Source organism: Pristis pectinata, chromosome 6 (assembly GCF_009764475.1).
Source record: "Pristis pectinata isolate sPriPec2 chromosome 6, sPriPec2.1.pri, whole genome shotgun sequence".
Lineage (NCBI taxonomy): Eukaryota > Metazoa > Chordata > Chondrichthyes > Rhinopristiformes > Pristidae > Pristis > Pristis pectinata.
In genome coordinates this window covers 17204944-17226542 of record NC_067410.1, presented here as the reverse complement: position 1 = coordinate 17226542, position 21599 = coordinate 17204944, and the positions used below count along the sequence as shown (strand labels likewise).

General features: G+C 39.7%; 1 protein-coding gene across 5 annotated transcripts in view; it reads right to left on the bottom strand.

Moving 5' to 3' along the window:
* Positions 1 to 21599, bottom strand: part of atp2b2 (ATPase plasma membrane Ca2+ transporting 2) — a 604494-nt gene that overhangs the window by 294821 nt on the left and 288074 nt on the right. Inside the window, exon 1 of one of the 5 annotated variants that reach the window (XM_052017138.1) lies at positions 20440 to 20456. The exons of the other annotated variants lie outside the window; for them this stretch is intronic. The gene's annotated coding sequence lies outside the window, so the exon portion shown is untranslated. Of the gene's footprint in view, positions 1 to 20439; positions 20457 to 21599 lie in introns of those variants that run through there. 5 annotated transcript variants of the gene reach the window in all.

Sequence of the window (21599 nt, the reverse complement as noted above, 5' to 3'; positions counted from 1 at the left end):
AGCAGAAAGAGTGGTGGTATTCAAACGTTTGGAGTAAGTGAGCTTGGTTCTTTCAGGCAATATGTTTCGTGTCAGATGACTGGGCAGCTTAATAGAGCAGTGAATGAATAAGGGATGGGAAGTTAGCAGAAGATAAAAGATGAGTCATGGACTCAAAAACAAAGCCAGAAAGTGGAAGCTACAATTAAATCAATGTTATGAATTCCTGGAACTATTTTCCAAAGCTTCATTTGACTTACTTATTACATTAAAATGCAATTTATTATTTGTTTTAAATAGAGTGATACATGTTTAATTGTTATGCATAGCAACCATAACAAATTAATTTTTGAGGGATGATCCCCCACCTCTTCAAATCCCTTCCATTACCTCCAAGCCAAAAGTTAGGATGAGTGCAGCTTCAGCAGATCTCAAGAAGCTCAACATTATCCATGATAAAGCAATCCGGTTCTTCATACCCACTCCACAATAATGAGCATCCACTCCCTTTACGACAGGCACATTGTGGCTGCAGGAGGTACATACAATCACCTACAAGGATACGAGAAGCTGGTGCATGAGATTCCTGTCACCTGCAAGTTCTCCACCAAGTCACACACCACCCTGACATGGAAATGTCCCAATATCTCTTCTTCATCACTCGGTCAAACTCCCACAACTAACAATCTAACAACATTTCAATTCAAGCAGACTTTCAAAAAATAAACCTTCTCAAGGGCAACTATAGATGAGTATTAATTGCTGGAAAAGCAAAAACTGCAAATGCTGGAAATTTGAAATAACAAAAAGAAAATGCTGGAAACACTCAGCAGGTCAGCCAGCATCTGCAGAAAGAAAAACAGAAGTAAACACATCAATTTAAAGACACATTCACGATGATGACCTTTCATCAGACTTGCAAAGTCATCAACTTGAAACATTAAATGTTTTTATTCCCATAACTGTTGCCTCTAGATTTCACAACCAAAACATTACTGGACATATTTCCAAAGTGGATTAGACAGCTACTGGTGGACCTTTCTACCCTCTATTTTACAAAGGGAAAGTGGACTCAACTGTGTCCATTTGTCCAATTTCTAAACTTGGTTTACATTATGAGAAGGTCTGGAATACTTAAAGTTTTACATCAGAAACTTGGTAATCCAAGCAAATTATAATAATTTTAACAATTTTATGCCAGCTGAATTCATGAAATTCTGTCAGTATTTCTTGAAAATTTTACCAGTGTTTTGGAGAACGTGTTGCATTATTCCTTGGTCCTTTTTTAAAAAGTAAAGCTAATACAGTGGTCCTGACTACTGGTTACGAATGTATATCACACATTAAGAATCTTCTCATCCACCTCAGTTCTTACAAGCTCTAACACATCAGCATTTAGTGATATGGTGCACTTTTAGACAACAAATTATTCATGAACTTGTGAACCAGTCAAGATGAGTAGCATAATAAATCTAATAAACTGCATTTTTTTTATATTTTCCTAAATCTTTTTGACAATTTCTGAATATTTGAAGTATTTAGTAAATTTTATTTTCATAACAGTGTGATACATCATCAATTAAAAGTAATCATATACATTTTGTAGTCAGGTAAAGATGATTAATATTCAATCATATTCTACTGCATGGTAGATATTGACACCCATAGTTATATTCTAGCAAGCTACAATAGGCACGATCACCTCAAAGTTTAAAGTCAAAACATATTTAAACCCTTTATAGCTCATTTCAACATTTGGAACGGAAAGGTTTGCTGACCACCACCAGCAATTTTCATTGCTTCTCCTCAATTATATTGAGAGGAAGCAATGAAAATATGTACCAAGAGTCAGTCAGTTTCAGTTACATGCATACATTCCATGTGTTCCAGTCCAAACTATTATATCATAGTACTGAGTAATCCATTGTATTCTTTTAGGAGTTAGTTTTAATTCTAGCATTTGAGTGTTCTTCCCATCATCCTCTCTCTTCTTACTCTTCTTCAGTCTGTCAGGATTGCAGATGACTTGCTTCCCCTCTGGTTTTGTGGATTCTGATGTAGTTGACTAGGCCAATGTGGGAACTGCAGATTCTTCCATAAATGGGGCAGATGATATGGACAAGTGGGCAGCCCCTGCACAGTACTATGCTGTGCTCCTGATGTACAGACTCAAGGTTCCCAATATCATCCCAGGTGCTCCTTTGTCACTTTGAGCAATCATGGGCCAGGCATTCTCAGCAGTCAGTGGGGATACCACATTTTCTCAAGGAGGCCTTCAGCAGATCCTTGAATTCTCCCTTCCCCCACCCACTGTCGGCTTGGTCATGTCTTTCCATGACACAACTCAGAATAGATTATCTGTTTTGAGAGTCTAGTGTTGAGCATGCGAACAACATGGCCTGCCCATAGCAGTCAACAGAGAGTAACTATAACATAATTTACAGCTCATCAAAGTGAAAGTATACTTAAAAACATCATTAAGGTGGTTTACAGAAATTGAATATGCCTGGAAAGATTACAGCTTTAAAATCATGTGGATAGGTCAGGCTCTGCAGAGGATCTTCAGTTGCCAGCAATATGATCTCACTGATATGCTCAATGGTCTTTTCTCACTCTACCAGATACAAGGACCTGGATTCATCCAATATGAAATGCAAGGACCATTTTTTTTGAGTGAATATTTTCTGCAAGCAATAGCAACTGTCAGATAAAACCATCTTACACTGGGAGAATTGACGAATACACAGAAATATCAGCGTGGCGCAATTGCAAAAGGAGCAGCAGAAACACCTTATTTTTGAAAAACATTTTTTTTAAATATTGCCCATCAGTTAATTGAAAAGCATCCCTCCAACATGGTTAGTAACCTTACTCAATGAAACAAAAACAAAAAATACTGAAAGCACGAAGCAAGTAGCATCTACACAGAGGGAAAAATCACCTTCCATCACAATCGCTCAATAAGCTAGCTAGCCAATGTGTTAAGATTGTATAAAGGTTCTTTTTAAACTCTCTGGTTTAGCTTAATAATGCTGGTACTTGAAAAGCTTTTGGCTTACATAATACTAGAATTCTACCAGATGGTCATTTGAACATATTAATTTGGCAGTTAGAGCCACAGATGGAAAATATACCAAGTGGTAGACTGGAGTACTTGCAGTTATTAAAGTTCCCATTAACAGCACCAGGAGCAAATTTGACTGCAAGATATTTAATATCCAAAGCACACAGCCTCTTTGCATTAAGCATAATGAGTTACTGCACATTTTTGAAATGCACGTTTCCCTTATGCTCTGGGAGCACTGTTCTGGTCCAACCTCGCAGATGTCACAGCCAAGTAAGTACACCAGCGCCTCTACTTCCTCAGGAGGCTAAAGAAATTCAACATGTCCCCTTTGGTTCTCACTAATTTTTATTGAAGACCATAAAAAAAGCATCATGGCTTAGTACAGGAACTGCTCTGCCCGAGACCGCAAGAAACCGCACAGAGTTACGTACACAGCTCAGCACATCACGGAAATCTGCCTCCCCTCCATGGACTCAGTCTACATTTCTCACTGCCTCGGTAAAGCAGCCAACATAATCAAAGACTCCACCCACCCCCAGACATTCTCTCTTCTCCCCCCCTCCCATTGGGCAGAAGATACAAAAGACTGAAAGCACATACCTCCAGGCTTAGAGTCAACTTGTATCCCACTGTTCTAAGACTACTAAATGGTTCCCCCAGTTCAATAAGATGGACTCTTGACTTCACAATCCACCTCATTATTGTCTGCCTGCACTGCACTTTTCTCTCTAACTGTAACACTTTATTCTGCAATCTGTTATTGTTTTCCATCGTACAACCTCAATGCACTGTTGTAATGAAATGATCAGTATGGATGGCATGCAAAACAAAGTTTTTCATTGTATCTCGGTGCATGTGACAATAATAAACCAATTTACAAATTTGCATTCAACTTGTCTCTAATCTTTCCACCAATTATCTTAAATCTATGCACCCCAGTTATCAACCATGGAAAATAAGTCCTTTCTGTTCATCCCACCTAGGCCTCTTATAATTTTGGGAAAAGGAGAATGTGCTTGACAAATTCTTTAAACCTAACCACTTCTCCCAGTTTTCATATGTTTATATATTTAAATTCATTTACTGGACTTGCCTGATTTAACCAGTTGTGTACCTATTCACAACCTAAGGGCATCCAAAAGCACTCTACAGCCAAAGATGTGCTTTTGGAGTGAGGTCTTTGTTGGAAGCACAGCAGTCAATCTTGCACAGTTAACTCTGACAAATGATAATGTGAAAATGATTGGATAATCTGCTGTTGCTGATGCCGAGTTAGGGTAAATATTGGCCAGGACACCAGAATTAATGCTCCTGCATTTCTGAAAAATTATCCCTAGGATCTTTGCCATCAATCTGAAAGCAGACAAGGCCCAGAAAATGGTCTCACTCTAAGAGAAATCTGCTGTTAGTAATGCTGAAAGTTCTGCAGCTGCATTTTGTTTTTAAAGTTCTCTTGCATCAATGGGCAGAATGCCACACAATTCTCTGCAAAACAAACTTCAAGTAAACTGATCCAGCTGGTTACAGTAGATTCCCAATCGAAACTTAAGTGCCCAGAAAGGTGAGAAAAAAATCCTACAAATTATGAAATGCTTCCATGTTCATCAGATGAGAAAGAAGAAATATATCTAACGAAAGGGGCAGCACCCAAGACCGAAAAAGGGACCCAGCTTCTTATCAATGCTCCTTGCAGCAGTAATGTCTATTTGGGCTAGCTTTCCAAAAGGTGGTCCTCAATCACAATGACTTTAGAAAATATAAACTCACAAAGGTGCCTGCACTGCTCTCAAAGTCACAGTCATAAATCTAGCCACAGGACCCTTCCAGAGTACCTCAGCTGATCTAGCTCACTGCTGCATTACAAAAGTCACAAATAATTCAACTGTCATAATGGGATGGTTTTGATTTTTAATGCATCTTAAGTAGAACATAGAATAGTATAGCATAATATGGGCCCTTCAGCTGAACACCTCCTCCATGATCAATCTAACCCTTCTCTCCTTCACAGCCCATAATCCTCCATTTTTCTTACATCCATGTACCTATCTAAGAGTCTTTTAAATACCCCTATTGTATCAGTCTCTACAACCACCCCTAACAGTGCATTCCACACACCTACTGAACATTCCTCTCTGACCTTAAACAGACGTCCTCTGGTATTGGTCATTGCAGCCCTGGGAAAAAGGTGCTGATTGTCCACTCTATCTATGCTCCTCATACACCTCTATCAGGTCACCTCTCATCCTGCATCACTCCAAAGAGAAAAGCTCTAACTCGTTCAACCTTTCCTCATAAGACATGTTCTCTAATCCAGGCAGCATCCTGGTAAATCTCATTTGCACCCTCTCTAAAGTTTCCACATCCTTCCTATAATGAGGTGACCAGAACAGAACACAATACTCCAAGTGTGGTCCAACCAGAGTTTTATTGAGCTGCAACATTACCTCATGGCTCTTGAACTCAATCTCCCGACTAATGAAGGCCAGCACACCATACACCTTCTTAACCACCAAGTACTGAGAGGTGAAGAGGTAATTGCCAACATTTCAGGTTTCCCCAAAATTCAGGCATTGAGAGGGGACAATTGTGCCTTAACAAGTATCACACTGACAACTCGAAAGATGGACTCTTGACCTCACAATCTACCTCATTATGACCTTGCACCTTATTGTCTACCTGCATTGCACTTTCTCTGTTGTTGTTACAATTTATTCTTCATTCTGTTATTGTTTTACCTTGTACTACCTCAATGCACTGTATAATGAATTGACCTGTATGAATGGTATGCAAGACAAGCTTTACACTGTACATTGGTACACGTGACAATAATAAACCAATTCCAATCTCTTGCCAGACACACCGTTGCATATAGTATCTCCTGTGTGCACTGTACTTCAGCAGCCAGCACGGATTCCTCTTCCCCACAACATCCATCATCGAAGCATGTATTAATTCTTTCTAGATACTCCCCAATACCTGGAAGAGTGCAGCTTGTACAGTGGAGTTATTCTTTAAGGGCTTGAGGTCAGAGATGTGGCAATATGTGAAAATTTTGACTTGTAACACCCACAGTTTCTGAAAGAGAATAGTGTTACGCAAGGGAACCCAGGCAATATCATTTTTAAATAGCAGTAGCATTTTTTTCAAAGAGCTTTTCAAAACAGCACAGGGAGGATAATAATGCCATTTGGCATCAGAAAAACCAATGCAGATGACTTTCTAGGCGAGGGTCTTGATTCAACATTATGCCCAAAAAAAATACAGCAATTACAACAGTACAAAATCCCTCAGTGCTGGAGAGCTAGATCCAACCATCAAATGAACTCACATCCTTCTAATTCAGACACAAGAGTACAAGTCACAAAGCCATAGCTTACACGTTGTTCCATTCTGCATCACATCCATTCGATAAGCATTAGACACTGGCTAGGCTGCTCCTGATCTGTCATTACATTTGCAATAGTGTTTTTTTTTTTAATTTTCCAGAAAATTGTGATGCAGATTTGCTACTGGAGGATAGGGGAGCACCTAACTTATGCCTTTGCTGACAATATCACCATGGTAACAAATTCTGGGTTGTTAGGTGCAATTTTACATTACATGTACTGAATTTCTGTGGGGATACAAATAGCAAGCAGATAAATTAACTCCACTCATACTCAGAATCCAAGTTACATAAGGCTCATCTGACACTCATAATGAAAAGCATATCATTCCCTTTAACGTCAAATTTAATTTACAAGCACATCATCTCGTTTAGTCTAGATCAGAAATGCATCGTGTAAATTCAAACCCTCGCAGAGTTTTGGGCTTTATATGCACCAATATATAATGCTGGACTGTGCTGTTACTGGTGGCTGTGTCATGAAACCACTCTGCCCTCAACCACCCATCAGCTCTCAAGGAGCAGCCAGTTTAGTTGCCTCTGCATCATTATTCATCTTGAGGGGACTCAGTTTGAGGTCATCACCCAGAACAACACAGGTCAGAGGCAAAACAGAACCAGCATGTCAGACAGCATCTGGGGTAGGAAATACAGAGTTAATATTTCAAGTTGATGTTTCACCAGAACCAGTAATTTCTAAATCAAGCATGGTTTAAGTGACAGGGTAGGGAGAGCACTGGTGAGAGCAAAAAGAATTAATGCGATAGAGTAAAGACCAGCAGAGAATGAGCGACACGAAAGGGGTATAAAGGTGGTCCCAGGGAATGGTTGTTTTGAGTATTTCCAGCATTGTGTTTTTATTTCAGAGTTATAGCACCTGCAATTGTTTTGCTCTTCAAGAAGTGGTTGCAGCAACAGAGAGAATGGTAAAAGCCGGTTAACTGCAACTCATTTTCTGAAGATACAAGTAGAAAGAGGTGAATGAAAGCAGGGGAGAGAAAAAAAATAATCCTGGAACTATTAGTAAAAAAAAAAGTGCGTTTACTGGAAAATTGAAAATTATGGAAATATCCAGCCAGTTAGCCAGAAGCTGTGGAAAGGGAAAAACAAAGATAATGTTGCAGGTTTTCATTAGGGCTGGCCAGTTCTGACACAAAACGGAAAGGCTAGTTAGCTGAAATTGTTGAATTCAATGTTGAATCCTCATATTTTCTTATAACATCGGAGGCTATTCTGCCTATCAAGTTTATGTTGGATCTCAGCGCAATTTTACCAATTCCATTCTCCCACTCATTTCCCGCTCTTACATGTCCACCAACATCCCTTTGGTTCCCCTGCCACCCACCTACACTCTGAGTCATTTGAAGGAGCCAAATGACTTACCAACCAGCACATCTTTGTGATGTGGGTGGAAACCAGAGCTTCCAGATGAAATGCATCACAAACTGCTTCAGCACTGTGCCACCCTGAGAATCCTGAGTGCTAGAGAATGTCAGGGTAGAGGATGGGATGCTCTTTCCCAAGCTTACAACGGACTTCCTTGGAATAATGCAAGGGACCAAAGAAAGGTAAGAGTGTGAGTGAGAAAAAAATTAAAATCACAGGCGACTTGAAACTCAGGATCACCAAAGTGGACTGAAAAGAGATTTCTGCAAAGTGATCATCAAATTGTGTTTGGTTTCTCCAATGTAGAAGAAACTACATTGTGAACACTGCAGTACGCTGAACTAGAAAAAGTACAAAGTCAAAGTAGTCTTTGGCCTCTTGCACTGTCCCCACAAGCCCAACACAATCTCATCTTCTGACTAGGCACTTTACAGCCCCAGGACTCAACATTGGACTCCACAGTTTCAGATAACCAGCAGTTTTTATCAGAATTGATCAGTTCCAATGAAAGAAGAACTTGTAACATTAACCATTTTAGTCTTTCCACAAATGCTGCCTGACCTGCTAGGTATTCCTGCATTCCCTTATACATTCTAAATTTTCAGCAGTTGCAGTGTTTCATATTTCATAGTTCCAGCATTTTTTCCTCTCTCCTCTGTTCTCTTTCTTCTCATTCAATTTGTATCCCCTCCAGACAGATCAGCTGCGATTAATAAGTCTTCTCCACCTTCTCTCTGCTGGCACCGCCACCTTTTGCCTCATTCTCTTGGTTTCCACCCTATCAGTGACATTCCCTTTGCTCGCTACACTTTCCCCACTTCTCTGCAACTTAAAACATCCTGGATTTCTAATTTGTCCTCGTTCTGATGAAGCACTAACCTGAATTATTCACTTTGTTCCCCTCTGCACAGATACTGTCTGACCTGTTCAGTATTTTCTGATTTTATTTCAGATTTGCAGCATCTGCAGTTTTTTTGTTATTTGCAGATATGCGTTGTCACCTAAATTCCATCCAAGAATGTGATTTGCTTCCTAGACTACTGCAACTAGTACCAAGTGCACCAAACATCCATGTTCAGACTGAATTTATGGATACAAATGTTCTTGATAACATTGCTAGAAAAATACAGTTCTTGCACTGGGATTGGTAGGAGCAAATAGATTATTCACAATCAGGAGAACAAAACAATATGTTCCTGTGGCATGCCCATAATGTAGAGATCACATAAGAAACATCCACTGTAAGAATCTACTTATGGAATCCATTTGATGCATTTTTCTAACAACTGAATGACCTCTGAAACTGGATAGGTTTCAAACTGAAGGAGCAAAGAATCCGGTTTAAGGAAAAGATAAACATCTAAAATCCTGCTTCTTTTTTATTTCTCAGAAAATGTTAATGAAAATATTCATCTATTTTTGGTCTTTACCAATCTGGCGTATATGTTCTGCAGCTTAGATAGTAAATTTAAGGTCCATTTTTTGCTCTAAATTTAATTCATAGTGAAATATACGAGAGGTCAGCAGCCAGGCCATCTGACAAGTAACTATCTGTGAGAGACTGATCTGCCAAATTAGTTTTTACTTTTTGCCTCTTCTGTAGATGATTCATAAGAATAAGCCAATGAGATAATTATACTGAATTCAAGTTACCCAAGATGAATTCCTGCAGAACTAGCAACCAAAATAATAAGGTGATTCTGGTGTTGTGATAAAAAAAAAACTTCTTATGTCGGCAAGTGCCTTGATTTTTTAAAAATTTATTCATGAGCCATTGGCATCACTAGAAAAGACAGAATTTATTGCCCATCCCCATTTCCCCTTGAAGTCTGGCTTGTTAGGCTATTTTGGAAGGACAGTTATGTATCAATCACACAATTAGGTGGATTTTTGCATTGATAATGGTCAGATATCAAACAGAATGTTTCCTAATGACAATGGACCAGTTCACTAAATCAACCAAATCATCACCTTACAACAACCTAATAAGATAAAGGTGGAACAATCAAAAGGTAGGGGTAGAGTCAATAAATTCACCACAGGTATGATTTTTGTATCATAAAGGAGTGATTGGGACAAACTATGATAACTTGCCAAGAACCTGCTGACAGGATTGATCCCCTGAATGTATCAGAATAGACTCATGAATGATCACCAGGTATAGAGGTGTTTAAAACCATCTAGGAATCGGAGAGAATTGTACGTGAAAGTAATACTTAAAGTTAAAGGGAATGGTGCATTAAGTCTGTGTGCAAAGAATTATTAAACAAAAATTGAGTTGCCCTCCCTTGCGTTTTACCCCACTCAGACAGATCAGGTTGAAATCAGGAATTATAGCATCAGAGGGGAAGTTAGGGCAGAGAATTTCCAAGATACACAATCCCCTAAGAAAAGAATATCCTCATCGTCTCAATATTATGTGGTCTACCTCATATACTAAGAACTTGCCTTGTAGTTCTACACTCTGCCCCACAGGGCAAACATTTTCATAGCATCTATTTCTAGTCCCATCATAGTCTTAATATGGACACTGTGGTTAATTTACTAACCAGTAATCCAAAGACATGAGTGCAAACCCCACCATGAAATTCAGTCAATAATCTGGATTTTGGTAAAAACAACAACTAGTTGGTTCAAGGCAGGGTGAGTATGGACATGCTGGGAGTAACAATGGGCATACCAAAATTGGTGCCACCATTGTGAAGCTGCAAGGCAGGACTAAACGTGTGCTAAAAAGCAAACTCGCATCTAACATATCTGTAGCCTCATCACATGTAGGTCTTGAATGGTGATTGGTAATTAAACAACTAACAGGAGGCGGGGGCTCCAAGAACGTACCCCTCCTTGACAATAACGAAGTCCAGCCACGGTTTCTAAAGACAAGGCTGAATCATTCACACCACATTAAGCCCAAAGTACAGAATCAATGATCCATCTCAGCTTCCTCCTGAGATAGAACAATACAGCACAATACAGGCCCTTCGGCCCACCATGTTGTGCCAACCTTCAAACCACTAACTAACCCCTTCCTCCCACATATCCCTCTATCTTAAATTCCTCCATATTCTTACCGAACAATCTCTTGAACTTGACCAACATATCAGCCTCCACCACTACCCCAGGCAGCACATTCCATGCACCAACCACTCTGGGTGAAAAACCTCCCTTTGACATCTACCTTGAACTTCCCCCCCATTACCTTAAAGCCATGCCCTCTTGTATTGAGCATTGGCTCAATAAAAAATCATAAATGCCAGTCTCCAGACAATTCGATTCAATTGACGTGATATCAAGAAATGGCTGGGAGTAATGGATTCAGGTTGTGGTGACCAAACAACATCCTGTCCGTAGTACTGAAGGTCTACATTCAGGAATCAGCTGTGCCACTAGCCAGTGGTTTTAGTACACTTGCAACACTGGCATCTACCCACCAATGTGGAAAATTTCCCAGGTATGTCCAATCTGACACATTACTGCCTTATCACTCTACTCTCAATCATTAGCAAAGTGATGCAAGTTGCACAAACTCAACAATAGCCGACTCAGTGATTCCCAGTATGAGTTTTGCCATGACTACTCAGCTCCAGAGCCCATCACAGCCTTGGTTCAAACATGAACCAAAGAAAGGAGTTCCAGAACTGAGCTGAGAGTGACTGCTTTTGACATCATTGCAGCAATGGACCATGTCTGGCATCAAGGAGCCTTGGTAAAACTAAAGCCAATGGATACCAAAGGAAAACACTTCAATGGATAGAGTCCGTCCTTGTGCAAAGGGTGTTGGCTGTAGTTGCTGGAGGTCAATCATGTCAGTCCCAGGAAATCACTGCAGGGGTTTCCCAGGGTAATGTCCTTCGCCCAGCATCTTCAGCTGCTTAATGAATGACCTTATCCCCACGAGAAGTGGGGATGTTGACTGACGACTGCACAATGTTCAAGTCCATTCATAACTCCCAAGCAAATGAAGCAGCTCAAATGTACATGCAGGGAGACTTAGATAATATTCATGTATGGGTTGCAAAGTGGCAAGTAACATTCTTGCCACCAAGGCACCATGCAATGACCATCACCAGCAAAAGAAAGAATTTGACCACTTGCCCTTGACATAGAATACCCATTGTCAACTCTCCCACCATCAACATCCTTGAGGTCACTGTTGATCAGAAACTCAGCTGTTGCAGCAACATAATTACCACATCCATAAGAGCAGTTCAGTGGCCGAGTATTCTACAGAGAGTGGGTCACTTCCTGACACACTAAAACCTTTCCACCCGCTACATGGCACGAGTATGATGGAATACTCTCCACTTGCCTCGAAGAGTGCAGCTTCAACGTATCTCAAGAAGCTCAACACCATCTATGACAACAGCAACTCAATTAATTGACACCCTATTCACCACCCTGAACATTTATTCTCTGTACCACCACACACTGTGGCTGCAGTGTGCACCATCTTCAAATTGGACTGCAGTTGCTCAGACAGGCTATTCCAACATCATCTCCCAAACCAACGATGGACAAGGGCAAAAGTCACATCAGAACACTATCAGCTGTAGATTCCACTCCAAGTTGCAGACCACCATGCTGACTTGGAAATAAATCACCAGTTGCTGGATCGAAATCCTGGAACTCCCTACCCAAACAGCACTGTGAGACTACCTTCCCCAGAAGGGCTTCAGTAGTTCAAGAAGGCAGCTCACCACCACCTTCTCAAGGACAATTAGGGATAGATAATAAATGCTGGCTTTGCCATTGATGTCTAGATCCCAAAATATGAAAAAATAAAACAATCACCTCTCTTGGTTTATAAACTCAAGCAAGTATGACCCCATTCTGCTCAAATTTTCTACTTGAGCAATTCTGCTCAATTCTAGAATCACTGAGTAGGTTATTGTTGAGTTTGTGCCGCTTAGTAGCACACTTAATGACAGCTTGCATCACTTTGCTAATGATCGAGCGTAGAGTGATTGGATAGTAGTGTGTCAGATTGAACATACCTGGTAAATTTTCCACATTCTGCTCAAGTATATCCTGCTTAAATAAAGAGACCAAAACTCCAAAGCCCTGATCAGTTGAAGGAGGACTTCTTATTCCAGTACTCCACTCCCTTTGTAACAAAGACCATTTAACTTTCTATTTACCTACTTTACCTGCATGCTTTCACAATGCTAGCAATCTGATAATTAAAACTGCTCAAACATTTTAATTGCTGATCTCAGCAGTGCTGAGCAATTAAGTACTTCCCATTTTGCCATTTTGCAGTTTTGCAACTAGTGATAATATTGAGTATTTTGAGATTTGGTGAGGTATTTTAGTTGCAGAAGATTAGTTTTAAAAAGCACCCATTAATGCACTCAAAATTTCTGACTGCCCACACCAGCCATGCTTCTCTAAGTGATCATGGTGACTTTGCAAAATATTATGGCTATTTTCAGCCTGCTAGAAAGCTGTTCAAGCTCATCTCATATAAATGATTTAAAGAGCAGAGTGCACAAAGCAAGCATACTTCATCTCATCAATCGGAGCTGAGCTCAAACACAGAGACTAGAGAAGAAAAGGAAGAGATAAACCACCGGCTGTTCTAATCATACTTAAGAGTGAGCATTACATACAAGCTGAAATGGGATAAAAATCAACAATATTGTAATCCGATGGAAGAGTTTTCATCCCTAAATTAAACTGTTTAACAGCCTTCCAGCCTCGAAGTGAGATCAACCTCATACTCCTGCTCTTAAGTATTAAATCTCTGACTGCTTCAACCTGAAGAAAGATCATCAACCTGGGCCGTTGACATACTTTTTCCACAGGTGTTGTTTGATATGCTGAGAACTTACAGCATTTTCTGCTTTTTTATTTTATGCATTCCAAAAAGATTTCCAAGTTAAAAGACAACACAAATCTTTTTTTGAATGAGTCTATAGCTAACGTAGTAGTAGGTAATGTAGGTAGTTTGAGGCTGCTGAATCTATCTGGCTATTATTGATTGTAGTTTGACTGCTAACTCCTCTGCTTTGACATACATGGAGATTTCTACACAAAACAATGATGTACACACAATACATTTTCCCAAGATTATTAATTCCTCTTGGAGAGTCCCTGGAGATTAAAAAATACTTGTTTCTACTCCAGTTCTATGGCTTTTGAGGTGGATGATGAGGACAATGTGAGATCATTGTGAGCACCATCCATCACTAAGGCCCCACAGCATCCAGGACATCCCCACTTCTTGTAACTACCATCGGGGAGGAGGTACGGGAGCCTGAAGACTCTCACTCAATGATTCAGAAACGGCTTCTTCCCTTCAGCCATCAGTTTTCTGAACAATCCATGAACACCATTTCGTTATACCTTTCTTTTGCACTATTTATTTAGTTTTTAAATTTATGGCAGTCTTATGTCTTTGCACTGTACTGCTGCTGCAAAACAACAAATTTCACATCATATTAGTCAGTTACAATAAGTCTGATTCTAATTCTGCCATTGATGGGCATATGGGCAGGTGGTGTCTGATGGGGTGGGTGGATACATTGGTGACAATGCACTCCTGCAATTTCTGCTGGACTCCTGCATGCTCCCAAAGATAGTCGAGTTTCGCAGTGCCTTCCGAGATATCTTTTCATTTTGATCTGTCACCATGGTTAATTATCAGTACCTCAAGTACCATTTCCTCAATTGCGTATCTGTTGATGGCACTCTTGGAATCAGAATGTTGCAGGTTCCAGAGATGAGCACAAAAGCCTGACCAGCTGTCCCTCTGCTGCATTGATTTACACCATCGAAATTTAATAGATTTTTGTTCTGATTTGTACAAAATCCCATTGCCTCTATCAGGACGGAATGAACAGCATATTACCAGAATTGTTTTTATCCATAGTATACAACAAGATCCTGAGTCCTCAATGTGAGTTAATTTACTCAAATACAGATTTACCAACACATTGAATGCAATAAGATTTGATAGCTTTTAATCATTTGTAGATTATTTTCTTGAGTTCAGTTTTAAAAGTTTGGCTGACTTAAGGCCAACAGACAATTGCACTGAGTAGGTAGTAAAGACTAAAACAACGAAACAAATAAATCAAGCCCTGAACAAAACATAAAGCTATTGTATTTATTCGACAATGGAATTTAAGAAAGATGTTCAAATACAGCTTTGATATATATTCAGACTCCACGTTCCATTCTTTGTTTGTGATGAAAAACATTGACTATCAATAATATGTCAATTATACAATAGCTATTCTTATTGAAGTACCAAAAAATGGTATATTACTGAACATTTATGTTAACCTTTCTCTAGCAGCCACAAACTTCAATGTCTGCACCCTAAGTCTTGCGACCCAAGCATCATGAGAGAGAGAGAGAAAACGACATAAATAATCACCAAGGCACTATACATGATACTGACCTTGGACTCTGAAGAAATATTTACGTAGCTTTCACTCATGTACTGATCTTCCTAAATATTTTGGACTGTGCAGCCAGTTATAAACTCCAGCATATAAATCAGATGATGCAGTATATTCCACTATCCAGAATGTTAAAGCTACAATGGCTGAAATGAGCCTTACTGCTTCTTACAAATATTTCATGAAGGTAACATGCTACTCCTCACCGCAGGTAACTGAGCCCATCTGAAAGTGGAGCACAGAGCACCAACTTCTAAGCACAGACATATGGGAGGTACACAACACTGAGAAAGCATGGGAATAAATTAGCCTCATCCAATTTGAACAAAACTGCTAGCAATAAAGGAGCAATATCCTTGTCTTTTAAGTTCAGGTTCACAAAGGGCTGGTTTCATATTCAAATGTATATATATTTTTTAAATCACTTGCAGCTGGAGAAGAACATATTTATCTCATGTTCAAAGATATTCATCCATGCCCTGCCTCAATTTGTACTTAGTCTAATTCATGAAGACCTGTTTGGAGAAAAGGAAATCTCATCTCAGTCCTCGGCATTGAAGAGGATTTCATACAGCCCTGAAGGGACCGGGACAAAAACAAAACATTCTTGAAGTCCTCCTCAGGTCAGGCAAATTCTGTGAAGGGAAAGATAGAGTTAGCCTGATCTGTTGAGTCTCCCAGCATTTTCTAATAATGTCGCAGAACTCCAGCATTTGCAGTGCTTTGCTTTGATAGATCTTCAGCTATGTGACTGAATATTATTGCTATAGAACTGACACTACTCAATGAGCTTGACCAAGTGCTAAGAATCCTCTGAAGAGATTCCAGCCCTGTCTGGTCTTGTAGAGGAACATCAATGTTTAAATGAATGGCCAAGGTGATCTTCATTCTGCAAAGGCATTAGGCATAATTTTATCGTAGCAGCCTAAATTAATTCTAAAAGTTTACAAGTGAATGATGTTGGATACAGCTCTGGAATTAGAAGGGACATCTTAATTCTGAAAACACTCAACTATATAAGGCGGCAATGAAATACAGTTTAGTTAAACTAAACACAGAATTTTACACAGCTTCAACCTCTTCAAGGCATCTAGAAGTTGCAGACATGGACAAAGCTGGAGCAAAACGGAATCAAAAGACCGTCACCCACTCTTCCTTCACTTGCCTCAATTTATTGGCCACTATAAATCGGGGACAGGTTGGAGGAAAATCAACCCCTTCCTACATTATCCATTGTACTTGGCTAGAAGTAAATAATTGAATAGTGTCCTGGAACTAAGTACAAAAAGACTCTTTAAGGAAGGGGAAATTTTGACTAGAATCAAACTCTTCCTCTGCTGATTAGAAACTACCATACAATGGCCTGCAGGATTCACTGGTGTAGTGGATTAAATACACTAATATTAATTCCTGTGTCTGGATTTGGATCTTAAAAATAAGTTACTGGAATTAAGAATCAGGGGAAATAAGCAGGTAGCTATCTCAATATAATCAATTTCACAAAGAGTCAAAATCATTCCCCGTTATGGGGGCAAAGTAAAGGGAGCTTTACTCACATGAACAATGCTTAATGCCAGCATTGATGAAAAGTTTTTTTTACCTTCAACATTGATGTCTGTCAATTTGACGGATCATTTGGTATATCCCAAATAAAAATCTCAAATTGCATGTTCTAATATGCTCAAAGACTAAAAATACTCCTATTTTCCCAAAACTTCACTAATATCTGGCTCCCTAGACATTAGCACACCGATATCATCGTGATAAATTGCACAGTGCTAATTTATCACCAGTGATTTGTGTGTTTGTCATTTGAATCTGTGAAGCGAACTAATGTGGATACCAGTCAGCAGCAGAGGTCAAACTGATATCAAAATATCAGATCTTATTGTTAGTTATGTTCAGAACAAATACACACAATGTTCTTCATTCATAAAAGTCAGAAACCTACCTAAACTTAGGCATTGGATCCATTAGTGCCTTTTCTTAAATATGAAAATCATTCTCCTGCCATCAGTTGCATACCTCATGGCATCAGAAGTCACTCACCATGCGTTTCATCCTCTACTGACATAAATTGGACCTTCAGGGTAAAACCAGCAAACACCACTGAACTCTCCTGGCATAGACAGAGCACATTGCACTGAAACAAGACATCAGTTGAATAGTCTCCATTCTGATATTGATGGTTTACACATAGCGTCTGCTAGCCTCACTTTCCTTTGCTAAGGATATTTGAAACCTCATCACTGATTGCAACTTTTATCCACTATAAACAACAGAGCTGTGTTGCAATCTCATCACCATAGGTCAGCCTGCACTTCACAGGAGTATAGCGCACCTCATGGCAATAGTCTCAATCAAGGCAGATGATCATGTGACGGGTATCAACACACAGAGGATTGCCATGTCCCTTCTTCCCCATTCTTTCCCTCACCTCCAAGGCGGCCTTTTATCCCGCTGTTTTGTGGCTATCAGGAGAGCTCCTTTAAGATCTGCTGTCCTTCCCAATGATCAGTGCAGTGGAAGGTGGAGCTTGACATGGAGCTCCCATTAAGAAGAGTGATCAACTTATTTTTTGCCCCGTTTCAAAATTATTGATGGGATCCCACTAGGCATTAACATTTTATTGTTGGCACACCACAAAAAGGGTGAAACCTCATTTCTGGAGATTAGTTCCTGAACTCTGGGTGGATCCATGGTAAAGCCACATTTGGAATCGATCCCTATTTTGCCCAAACTCCATGCCACAGTTTTATTTTGGTCCAAAGGAAGAGAAGAGTTGGGGAGCCATGGATGCTTCCCACCAATCTCACTGCATGAAATCCTTAAGCCTTTACAGGAGTTCCATCCTTTGCTCACCTAAAAATACTCTGCAGAATTTACAACTGAGTGTTGGTGTGAGGCCCTCTGAAGCTTTTTGCAAAGCCCCAAACCTCAGCCACACTGAAGTAATCAGTCCCAGAGCCTTGCTTCTTCTAACTACATGGATCAGCTTCTAACAGCTGCTCTCAAGCTTAGTCTTACAGATTTCCTTGGTTCAGCACCGCTGAAGCTTCTTTGCAGTTATATACGAGTAAAATCACGTAAGTATGGTCTGTCCCACTGCCTTTCTGGCAGATGAGTTGTCCTATGGAATTTCAAACCCTAAATATTGTTGACTTTGAACATGTTATCAGTTTTTAAATAGAAACTTTGTATCTTGATCTCCTCGGGGATATCTTAGCCCAACCTCCCTGACAGATTAGATGGGATGTTAAACTGGGGGGGGGGGGGGGGGGGGGGGGAGGGGCGGGGATTGGGGGAAACAAAAACATAGTAACCTGTACCCATCAGAAACCAGCTCACCAAAATTTGAACTCAATGGCAAATGCACTAGCCGTAAGTTAGTAGAACAAACATCTGATCTGCATGTTTTTGTCAACAACACTTATCTAGATACAGAAGATGTGTCTTCCAAAAAGGAAGTGTACTAACCAAACACAAATTATAAGGAGGCAATGTAGTAGAAATTCATCCTTGGTCACATGATGTCAATGGAACCAAAATTCAGAACCAGAGTTCAACACACACACACACACACACACACACACACACACACACAAACACAAATGCCTTGTGTCTTTAGCATAAATGACTAAGGACAAATTTCTATCCTAGCATATTCTAACTGGTAAAGAACCAACAGTCTCTCCAGGCTTTTCATCTTCATTTATTCTCTTGTCTTTTCTAACATTCTCTTTCATTCATTCAATTAGCCCCATTCTCCTGCATGTTCCCTGTTGCCTTGAATATTATTCGGCTTCTAATATTTTCTGAATTTCTCTTTGAAAATTATTACTGAATTTGCTCTTATCATTCTTCCATATTGTAAATGTCAAATCATAACTTAATCAACAATAAATATTTCTAAATGGATAAGAGAATGATGAAATACATTTTTGTAAATTCTGACACCATGCTCAAGTGAAGAAAGCAGTGAATTTAATATGACCATGATAGGCATAAAATAACACTATGCTTAGTTGGCGGCTTCATTTCCTCCAGTGAAATAATCAAACGCTCTCCTGCAGAGCTGCTTCAAAGCTTGATTTGTCCTTTCCTTGCCAACCCTGCTGCCACCCAGCCAGAAAAATATCTTTTACCCAGAAATGCAGGTGTTTGATTTACTGTCTGCAGGAGGAATGCTGTCAGCTTATCTGTAGCCTGTGGCCATTCCATCTGGTCACCATGGTGCAGGCAGCTGCTTTGTCTTCTTACCAAGCCCAGCATACCTTCAGAAGTTGCCTAATGCAAATCTCCTTTTTGCAAACAGTGGAATGGAACCCTGGAAAGTCTTAACGTCATCAAGTTGTATGGCCAAGTATATTGCGGCCGACAGCTGAGCTTTTTGGCATAACCTCACTAATGTTTCACTGGGGGACAAAGAAATAGCAACAACACTCAGACTGCTCATAAGCCAACACACCAGTAGCACACCCGAGCAAAGTTACAGAATGTATTTTATTGGTAATCTGTTCTTACTGCTGAAGGGTGAACTGTTCTGTGTAACTTCATAGCATGTATTACTTATCCCAAATATTGTATACAGAACAATTTCCTTTGTTAACTTGAAATGTCAAATTTCCATCTGTTAGACGAGGAATGGATGACCTCATATTCCTTTCTGCTGAAGCAAAGGATACTTCTATTGTAAAAGCATGATTATTACAGGCAACTGCAGGGATTTACACCAAACAGCATCTCTTTTTGAACACGGTGATTTTAATATTCATGTTTGTGATTTAGTTTATTTGCATATATCCTTTTTAATTACAAAGTTCTTTGTTGAATTTGTGTTATGACCTCATCAGCATATTACCCCAAACAAAATCTATGCACAAATATTGTTACAAAACTATACAGGAGCACTCATGGAAAAAGAAAGTTTAATCTTTTATGTCCAGCCTTCACAGTTTCAGCCCTGCACGTATTTGATTAAATCTCAGGGGCTTTATCCAACCTTTGAAATTCCACACCTTGCTTATTAAGCTAAATGCAACAAGTTTTCCTTTGGATAACACAGAATAAATCAGTTGGCAAGCGTCTGGAGTAAATCTTTTGTTGGAGCAACCAATGCTTACTTCAGAAAAGATTCTTGTCACTACAGTGAATGGGTATTCAACATAGAAGTATGCACAACTATCTCTTTGGCTTTACATAAAATGGTAGCTTACAGAAAAACTTTCCAAGGTCCTTTTGAAGTTTGCTGATCATACCAGTGTTCTGTAATACAGGCACTGTAAAAAAAAAAATTACATGAATAATTTTCTTCTGGACACTTTTAAAGGATTTAGTCTTTAAACAGAGTGTCCAAGGCAAGATGTACAGTAGCAAATCTCTGAGTAGGTTTGATTATCAAAAGTGATTCAGTGCTTTGGCTAGTACCATTTTCAATTACTGCTTGGCTGTTTGCTCGTAAAACATTTTTCTGTTAGTGCTATGAATGGTGTTACTAAGGAAAATAATGGCAAGGAAATACACAGAGGGCTTTGGCATAAATATGGTGCAAGAATGGGATTGCACAGCTTTTTCCACAAGGAAAAATGCAAGTAGCACATTTTATGCTGAACTACTGTTACCCAGAAGAAATTTGCAAAAATCTTAGATACTCAAAAAGGTCAGGCAGCATCCTTGGAGTGAGAAAGAGTTAACATTTCAGGTTCATGCTCATGATCAGAAATGGAAAAACAAATGCAGGTCAGGCAGCACCTGTGGATAGACAAACAGGACTGATTCGCTTTCAGCAGATACAGCCTGACCTGCTGAGTGCTGCCAGCAATTTCCGGTTTCATTTCAGATTTCCAGCAGCCGCTTTTTTTTTATTTTTCATTTAAGTTGCAGAGAAGGCAGAACAATGGAAGGAACAAAGTGAATGTCTGTGATATGGTGGAGATCCAGAGATTCCAGGAAGCACAAATGCTATTGGTGTCACTTCAGAGAGAGTGGTGTATGCTTGTTTGTCATTTCTGATCTGTCTGGAGGAGGTGCAAATCAGGGAAGACAACTGAGGGCAGAAGGGAGTGGGGAAAAACAAGCAAACAAAGCAAGATAAAGCCCCTGAAATTATCTGTGGGTGACAGAACACAGCAGTCACCAGAATTCTGACATAAAAGAGAATGTTTGAAATAATTAGCAGGTTAGGTGGCATCTATGGAGAGAGAAACAAAAACCTTACAAGTGGATAACCTAACACCAGAATTGGCTGGTTCTGACACAAACAGGAATGCCTGGTAATCTGAAATTCTTCACTTCAAAAGAGTCACAATGGTCACCAATGTGCACAGATGACACGAGGTGCTGTTCCTGAAGTTATCACATTAACTCCAGCCTCCCA